The sequence below is a fragment of the Hyperoodon ampullatus genome, assembly GCF_949752795.1.
Source record: "Hyperoodon ampullatus genome assembly, chromosome: 13".
Lineage (NCBI taxonomy): Eukaryota > Metazoa > Chordata > Mammalia > Artiodactyla > Ziphiidae > Hyperoodon > Hyperoodon ampullatus.
In genome coordinates, this window is record NC_136926.1 from 76,017,446 (window position 1) to 76,027,620 (window position 10,175).

The window sequence follows — 10,175 nt, forward strand, 5'->3', positions numbered from 1 at the left end:
CTATCTGCTCCCCACTGCCCCCCCAACAAAAAGGGCAGATTTCTTAATCTCCATAAACACTGTCCCATTTTAAACTTCACTGTCAGAAAATCTGTCTTTGTTTAAATCTCTTCTGCTACTCAGGCCATGCTCCCTGGTCCTGATTCCTAGGAGATGCCTATCTTCGGTGAAGATGAATTTTTAAAATTTGGATGTCGTTATCGAGCTGAACCGTGGCTTTTTCTCCTCCAGCCTTAAAGATTTCTTTCCTCGGATACTGTAGGTTTCATCTTTAGGGTCTTGATGACTCCTCTGTACCTGCTCCAAGCTCCCATCTCACTCCCCAATCCTCTTTGGGTTGTAGCTCTTGGAAACTGACAAAGCTCTGGGGAAGCTCCCAGTCTCACCTGGTGGTTCCTGGGGATCCTACTCTGTTAATATTGCCATACAAGTGCCAAGATTCTTTTTGAAATGAGAATGTTATATTGCTGAATCGTTGTTCACTTTTTATTTAATTCTATTCCACGTTTTATTATATTCCTGTTTGGTGCCGACACTGTGCTAATTCTGAAGATACAGAGGTGACAGTCACTACCCTCAGAGAATTCACAGGCTGGGGGGAAAGCAGACCACGGGGGGCTGTGCTGGCAGAATGGATAGAGTGGCATGAGGGCACAAAAGGCAGGCCTGGTAATTAATAAATGCTCCCTGGAAGAGAGACTGCTAAGCAAAGAAGGGCCTGGGAAAGGCATTCATGTCTGAGCAAAAGCATGACTGTGTTCAAACATACAGTCTGTAGTTTATTTTGATGGACACAAAAGTGAGGGGAGCAGGGACAGGAGATGAGCCTAGAATGGTAGCAGGAGTCAGATCATGTAGGTCCTTAAGTGCCTATCAAGGAGTTCAGTTAAGAAATGAGGACCTATTAGAGACCTTTTAGCAGGTGAGTGGCTGATAAGAGAACAGATTAGAACAGGGACACCAGTTATGAGGCTGCCGCAGTGGTGAAGATATGAAATTTAAAACACCAGAACTATGGCAAGTACAGCAGGAATGGAGAGGAAAGATGGATCTGAGAAAGACTTAGAAGGTAGAACTGGCAGAATGTGACAGGTCTAAGTAACCAGGTATGGGGGGTTGGGGACAGAAGGAATCTGACTTCTGAGTTTCTACTTGGATAGCTAGAAGTGCCATTCGTTCTCCAGGTTAGAAAAAAACAGAGCAAGAGACGCAACAAAGAAAAAAGTTAGGAGTCAAACTGGGAGGAAATATCTACAATGACCCACCAATCTTATGTTTGTTCAATGAGTTCTCATTTCCAGATGTTACTAGATTTTATGGTATTCATCATTGCTCTGTTTATATTCTAACACCTCTCCAAAAGAGCCACATGTCGAAAGCCAAGCCACATCCTTTATCACCATCATTTGCACTTGTTCACTTTGGTAAAATCTCAGTGCTCAGTGACCATGACTTTAGATATCCTTAAAATGATGAATGAATATTAAACACTTGATACAGACCTTACTCCTATATAATAGCACTTGTCAATGCACTAAAGTTCAGAATGATCCACTGATAATTCTCCAGACACTCAGTACTGAACAGTCAGAACCATACCTTTTCATCTGTTATGCCTTAGTAAGACATAATCAAACGTTTTGTCTGTACAGCTCACATAGAGCTCCTTCCTTTAGATGCACCCATCTCTGTAAAACATATTCCATTCCTAAATGGAAATTAGGTCATTTGGACAGAATATGTTCTATATATGTTTTTTAAACCAAAGAATAATTATCACCACCACCACCAATCCCCTTCTAAATACAAAAACTTGCCTTTGCTATTCTGAGATTACAAAAGTTCTTCCACTCTGAACTCAGTGGCCCTGAATGGCCTGATTGACAATCCAGGTGTGGCAGATTGCATTTCCTAAAAATGGCCACAATAATAGCTCCCATCGGGCTTCCCTGGTGGCGCAGTGGTTGAGAGTCCGCCTGCCGATGCGGGGGACACGGGTTCGTGCCCCGGTCTGGGAAGATCCCACATGCCGCGGAGCGGCTGGGCCCGTGAGCCATGGCTGCTGGGCCTGCATGTCCAGAGCCTGTGCTCCGCAACGGGAGAGGCCACAGCAGTAAGAAGCCCACGTAATGCAAAAAAAAAAAAAAAAAAAAAAAAAAAAAAAAAAAAAAATAATAGCTCCCATCCCACGGGCTCTTCTGGAGCTTTGCCGCTCCCCCATTAAGAGGTGGAGTCTAATTCCCTTCCCTTTGTGTGTGTGGACTTGCTAGTGGCTCGTAACCAACAGAATGCAGCAGAAGTGAAGCTGAGAGGATTTTGAGGCTGGGTCATGAAAGGGGAAGTGACTTCTTCTTTAAGAATGGGAGCAGTAGCACCCACGTGGGAGCCCTGGCCTGAGAAACGCCACGCCAGACCCACCCAGCCGACACACATCCAAATTCCTGACCCACAGAAACCACAAAAGCTAATAAAATGCTGTTTTAAGCTACCCCATTTTGAGGTGATTTGTTTCATAGCAATAGCTAGCCAGAAATCAGGAATCAGTGCCAAAATAATCCAGTACAACGTCAGATGATTGAAGACCAGAGGATCGGATCCCCCTTTCCTCACTGAATGAGACATTTGTGCCTCTTGATCCAGGTCTGAGCCTAGCTAATGACCGTGATGCCAAAACTAGACTGGATTCTGATGAGCCTGAAAGGACTGAGAAGATCCTGGATTCAAAACAATTCTCCCTCCTGAGAATGCTGGTCACTTCTGGATGACCCGACTTTGCTTGGAAGGACCTAGTTTTAGACCAGTTTGCCTTGGGCCATTTGGGAATCTCTTTTTTTATACATCACTTGTTAACATGGTAGAACTCCATAAAGAAGAATACAAACTCGGGTATATATTCAACAATCCTAACAGAGGCTAATGGGACTAGACTTTTGGGAGGCAGGGGGACTCTGTCCAGAGTCCAAATGAAGACCACCTCATACACTTGCTTGAAAGGTGATTCCAGTTACTGAGCTACAGAACACTACTGAAGAGCAATCAGGGAATAAAAATAGCCCAGAAAAATGAGGACATTTAACCAATCTTTGCCCCATGATTGTATTACTATTATATAATTAGAGACAGGTTGCTGCTGCAACCTACAGATCAAATAACCACTCTTATCATATGTGTATGCCCAGCCGGTCATGGTCTGTTGGGGAGATCCAAGATACAAGTGGTATCAAGGTGGAGAAGAGAATATTGAATCTCAGGCTTAGGGACAATGCTTTCTACAATTACCTTCTCAAAAGTTCGTTGAGATCTATAGATAGTGGACAACATCAGCCTAGGATCAGCTAATTCTAACATAACTTGACTTACTGTATTAGTTCATTTGAGGTATTTCTAGAGTAGATTTCTTCCTTTCTGATAAAACTGTGAAGTGGCTAAATTTTGTTTCTCCAACTGAAGGGTGTGTGGCAACATGTGTTAAGAAGTTGATAATAAATGGTGTTTTTCAGGACAGCTTTTAAATCAATTCTTGACCTTCTTTCAAAGGCAGAGTTACATAGTGTCCCTTTGCATGGGATATCATAATTTTTTAAATCATGTTGTTGGAAATCAAGATTAGTCTAGTTTTTGCTATAATAAAAATACTATAATAAATATAAATGCACTTAAATTCAAATAAAATATATATCATAATTCTTTCCTTAGGATCAACTGCATATTCATTTTAAAGACATGACACATTGCAAAATTGCTTTCAAGAAAACTGTTGTCAGCCTACAATCCTGTCTGAAGTATACGAGAATGTGCAGTTCCCCACATTCTCAGAAACAGTGCCAGCTTATTTTTTAATGTTTTTCAACTTAATCGGTTGAAAATGGCTTGTATTCTTCAGCTAATTGTGAAAGTAAAATGTTTACCATATATTACAGGTCATGTTATTTCCTCTTTTATGAATTTCTCTTATTATCATTTGATAATATTCTATTGGAATAACTCATTTTTAACACTGAACATAAAGATTCCTTAATATGCTAAGGATAATAAGCCTTTGTTTTCTCACTCATGCTGCCTAATATTTATACATAAAAATATAACAATTTCTAATAATTATTTAGTTCAATCTATCAACATTTTCCTTCACTACCTTTGATAATACTTTGGGAAGGTATTGTAAAAATAATATTCACCTACATCTTCTCTTAGTATCTTTTGTTTTGTTTTTCTGTGTGTTCTACTAACTTTCAAGGTTTACTTTTTCCCATTTGATTCTTCAATGAATGAAGAGCGCATGGGGAACGGTGAAGGAACAGGTGGAGGTTGACCCTGAAAAGAATTAGAGAAAAAAGACTGCATATCAGCCCCTTCCCCCCTCCCCTGAAATTAAGGAAGTAAAAAGCTAAATCACCAGAGATAACTTCATGGTCCTATCCTTTTAAGTAAACAACTAAAAAATATTACATAATTTTAGGCCACTGTAATTTTTCAAATCCCAATTCCCTCATAAGGTTTCCAAGCATCTCTACAAAGGATTCTTTACATTACAAGTGATGCCAAGGTCCACAGCACTTCTGACATGTAAAGGTTTATTACATTTGGTGTCTATAGCACTTATGACATGTAAAGGTTTATTACATTTGGTGTTCAAAAATATCATTTGTAAAATCTCACTGTCTCCTTGACTTCTGTTGCCTTTATACTAATTACACACCACTTAGTACACTGCTGGTAAGAATAGATATTAAAATCAGCATGGAAAAATATTAATTAATTCAAAATAAAAGCCTGAAGACCTAGAAAGAATAATATCAAGCTGTTAAATACTTTTTATAGCTTAAAAATATGTTTGCACTCAGTTAATGTTTATTAAGCACCTAGTATGTGCCAAATACTACACTGGGTATCAAGGATACATGGATAAAAGACACTCTCTTGGGTCTTCAAGGAGCTGACAGTATGGGGAAGAGAGAGACAAGTAAATAATTACAATACTGAATAATGAAAAGCCAAGACAGGAAATGCAGAGGGTGCTTTGAGAAAAAGATAGACAAAAAGGGAAACATATAGCAAGTAAAATAAATAGATAAATAAAAACAGAACTTAATCTATAGTAATAGGTATGATAATCTGTGATACTCCTTTCAAGAAGATCATCATCCTCATACTTGAGACTCAGAAAGGTTAAGGAGACACCCGTGTGCCACATACCGAATGGCAGAGCCGGAAAGAGTCTTACCAAGGTGTCCTGATCCCAATTTTGCACCATTCCTTCAAAGAGAGATTTTGTTTTTGAACGCATGTACTAGAAGACAAGTTTCTCTTTTCCTTTAACAGAATAAATAGTAAATATCAATGAGACTTTTGCTTCGTTTTGTTTTGTTTTCCAGGGGTTTCTCTTTTCCTTTAACAGATTATCCAGTTGTCGTCTTTGTGTTCATCCTTTACGCATTAGAAGAATGAAAGATAAAATACCCACAACTCCAATATGAGAGTCAGTACTGTGTAAAAGGAATAACATGTGGGGACTGACAGGTCAAAAAAGTCCCTAGCTAAGTTGAAGTTCAAGTCGGCCACAGGAAGCCACTTACAGGAGGCCCAGCCCCCAGCTCACCCCACCCCCACCCCCATCAGCGAGCCTGGATTCAGCATGCGGGCTCCGGGAGTGGCGAGAATTACTCCAAGGGAGAGGCAGGCGTTCACATTCTTTATGCCCAAAGCTGCTTTGAAGTTTTGGACTAAAAAGAGAAGGAAAGTTCTTGCCTCTTTAAATAATCAGGCAAAGAAGAATGAATTTTTTATCCCTAAGTCTAAAATCAAATTTATTCCCTTGCCTCTAACTAGTGCCTCCTCTCAACTTCCTGCCGTCACCTAAACATGGAAGTTTCCTTGTCATTGTTTTCCCGCGCCCAGCTTCTTTCATATCTAGTCAGTTTGCAAGTGTTGGAGACTCTGCCTCAGGAGTTCAGACTTCTCACCGACCTTCTCCGCCCCCATCCCTGGTTGAAGGTCTCCTTACCAGCTTCCCTGGACTCTCAACTGAGTCCCTCACCCCTCTCCACTCCCCTCCAGCAACACAGCTAAACAGAGATTTGAACAATTACATTGACATGCTTAAAACCCTTTAATTGCTCACTATGGACAATTAAATATATTCCAAACACTCCAGTCCAGCAATATTCAAAGCTCCTAGCTACTGGGTTTTGCCTGTATTTCCTGTCTTACCTCTCATTACCCTCCCGAATCGACCTCATTCTCCAAGCAAATTAAATTATTTTTCTCCCCCAGACAGGCCCTTTCCATCCTGCATCCACATCTCTGCACTTGCATTTTCTTTCACTTGGATGCCCTCCTTTCTATCCTGCAAGGTCTAGTTCATATGCTACCTTAAACATTTTCCTCCCTGATAGAAATCATTTCTCCCTCTTCCGACCTGGTGTAGCATTTTGTTTTTATGGGTCTTAGGGCCCTTATCACAAACAGATCCATGTTATAGTTAGTCATGTACAAAGCACGTGCTACAGAGTCACTCCTGAGGAAGAATTCCAGTTCATCCCATGACTCGCTATGTGGCATCTGTCAATGGCTGTGGTGCAAATATTCATACCACGGTTGATTTCAAGGAGTTGGAAAGAGATGTGCAAACCGGCTTTAGTGATAGGCGGAAGGAGCTGACCCCAGCACACCAGTATTCATTTGTTTCTTTGTAAAATGGGAAAAGAATACCTTTCCACGGAATTCTTGTAAAGATTAAATGACAAAGAAAATGTATGTCACTTAACACAGCCTGGCGTTGACTAAACACTCCATATGCTAGTCCTTCTGCTATGATTGCTCCCGTCACTCCCGCTGCTGCTCCAGCACGGTCGTCACCACTGCTAGTAATGGTGCTATGCCTGAGCCTACTCCTACTACTATTCCCACTGCTCGGATTAATGGTAGTATCTGCCCCACTAAACTGCAAACTCCTTGAAGTAGGGAAGCACCTACTCACTATTTTTCAAGCGTAGGGCTTTACCAAACACCGTGCTAAGAGCTTCATATATATTTTCTCCCTTAATTCTGACCATCACCCCATGAGAGTCTATAATTATCTCCAGCTTCTAGATGGTGAAATGAGATTGAAAGAGCTTAAGTCACTTGCTCAAGAGTGCACAGATAAGAAGTGGTAGGTCTAAAACTGAAACTAAGTTTTGTTTGGCTTCACGAACCATTCTTTGATTAAACATATTTGATGCTCAAGTATTTATCAAATTAATAAATTGTCTTAATTTTAGACAGCAAACTTAACTTTTTCCCCCAAACTCTTCCTCCTATGGATTAATCTTTCTGGTCCAGGGAAGACTACAGAATTGTCCTACCTGCCTAAAGTTCTGTACAAAGTCAAAGCTATAAGAGAAAACACTGAGTAGTGATTATTTGTAACTTCTTTATTTTTAACTCTTTATTTTGTATTGGAGTATAGTTGATTAACAATGCTGTGATAGTTTCAGGTGTACATGTAACTTCTTATCAAAGAAGAATTTTAGCCAAAGAATTACATTTAAAACACATGCTTTTTTGTAATAAACAAGCACAAATTCAATATAATTATAAATGTCACCTAAGACTAGAAATTAATGAGCATGTGAGACAACTCTGAAAAATCAAAATTGATCATTCTTGTCTAAGTGTAGTCAAAGAAAGTGCCCATGGACTGAAATGTAGTTTCATTAGCTTGATTAAAAGTGAAAACTGGAGGAAGGGTAAAGTAGGTCAAAAACCTCCTGACTCCTTTAGGATTAAAACATTTACTAGATACTAAGTATGTGTGAAAGGATCAGTAAGAATCTATTTGCCATTCTTGGAGGATATGGAAAGAAAGACAGGACACCCTCAATTGGAAAAATTGATTATAAAGAGAATGAAAAACAAAGAATTGGGCATGAACTCTAGCAAAAGGATTTCTAAAGTGGAAATTCCTTTATTCGTGACCCAAGCTAGGGAATTTATAGCTAGAGGGTCAGTGTATATACAGAATACACAAAGCAGGTTTTATTATGGACTGATCAGGTTTTTCAAAGCCAGCTCTTAGTTACATAATTCAAGCTTTCTATCATTTTTTGTTATATTCCTCTCACCCACATGTGAAGACACACACACTCACACACCCCTAGCCTTATATAAGACCATATATTGTTCCTAAAATCTTCATTTGAGCTACCCTATACCTCCCCCTCAGCCACATCAAACCCACAGTTCCATTTTTGAATGTCTTAAAACAGCACTCCCTCTCTCCTAAACTAGTTTTGTGGTGGGAAGGAGGAGAGCAAAAAGAACAAGTGGTGAGAAAGGGAGGAATTTCAGAGACTGATCACAGCTCGAATGACCACCATAAGAGCTGAACCTTTAGGCTCAGGGTTTCCACAGTTTTTGAGGAACTTGGAGGAGCAGGAACTCATCGAATAATAAATAATCAAAATTAGAATAAGCAAGAGTGATGACTACCTTTTCTAAGAACTCTTCTGTTCTTCTTCTGTTTGATTTTTTTTCAAAAAAAAAAAAGGTAATACCATAATTCTTCAATTCTAGATACACCATCAATTTATTAACAGCTTCTTTGAGGGATGGGAGAGGAAATATGACCACATTAAATCTACATAATGATTTTAAGATATATCCCATTTCAGAAAGGTTAACTTTGGAGTTTGGGGCAGTGTCATGAGGCAGGTAAGGTGTGGAGTAGGTGAATGCAAGTGAGAGCACAGCCCAAATCCAAGAAATCTGGTACCTGGACAACCTCTTCTGGTTCTGTTGAGAGTTGGTCACCTCCACAGATGGCTAGCTTTGGGGAGACTGGTGAGTTGATGGCCACAAAAGAGGATTGAAGCTTCTACTCACTTAATGACTACCCAGTTGAAAAGTGAGATGGGACATCTGTAGTAAATGAGAAAGACTTCAGGTCAGGGAACTATCTCATCTCCCAGCATACAAAACCATACTATACACCATTTCCAAAACAGAGCCCCACTGGTAAGCTTTCGTCAGTAGCACAGACATACACATACAGATCCAGGAATGTTGAAAGTTTGTTTACAGAAGCACTGAAAATATTTTCTTCATGGGACTCCACAACGGGAATCTTGTTGTTCGTGAACTGTACATAGCCAAAAACACCATCAGCATATGAATTTTTCACTCCAATTTATACCTGGGGCCACCTGTTCTCTGTGGATTCTATACTCCAATCTGAAGGATCTGACTCAAGTAAAATGTGTTTATTCATATTTCTCAAGAGAAACCCTTGATTGGGAGGTGAGATAACGTTGTGACACTGAGCTGTGTTCTGACTGAATGTTGATGCACCTCGGGTACACAGTCATATCTCACTTTAATACCTAGGATCTTCACAAAGTTTTGTCTTTCTTTTTAAGTAGATTTTTGAAGCTCTTTTTATAAGTAAAAGTGATGGCATAAGAAGTTTAGCTGCCTAAAACCACAGCACCACAGCCTCCATTTACCTCTGTAACGGTGTGAGTCTACAACAGAAAATTAAAACACCCCCCTGTTCACAGGGGGAGTCACTAGCAGAGGCGACTGACTTTCTCCTTCTGTAGAGATGTCATTTGAGCTTTACTGAGTAGTACTTCCATTGACCATGGAAAGCTCAGGAAAACTGGAATAATGAAGAAAGAAATCAGAGGGAGACCATAAAAGCCCAGTTCATTTCAAGGAGAAAGCAGTAACCATCCCTTCCCCCTACATTTTAAATATCACAACAAATCTAAGTAAAGAAATAAACAATTCACTGAGGGCACATTTTATGTACAACTTTAATTTCCTCCTACTGTGTTCATTACCAAGCTGTTTACTTTCTTCAGGCAGGATGGGGGGAGAAAAACTTTTAAAAGACTCATTTAACACAGAAGTCAATTTCCACTAATGTAGTCTTCGTGTGGCATATGTGGTCTTCCAAAGCAGACCTATATACACATGTATACATATATTAGCCTCTTCCTTGATAAGAACAACAGCAATTAGCCTACCTTCAAACACATCATCGCTATTCTTATCCCATAGGGAAAAAAAAATGAATATGAGAACCATTTTATTTACAATAATTGCAGACTGGTTAGTATTTCTGACAGAACTGATTTTCCCCTCACTTGTGTAAACAGCTCTAATTGTGAAAAGAATAATGTAACTATTGG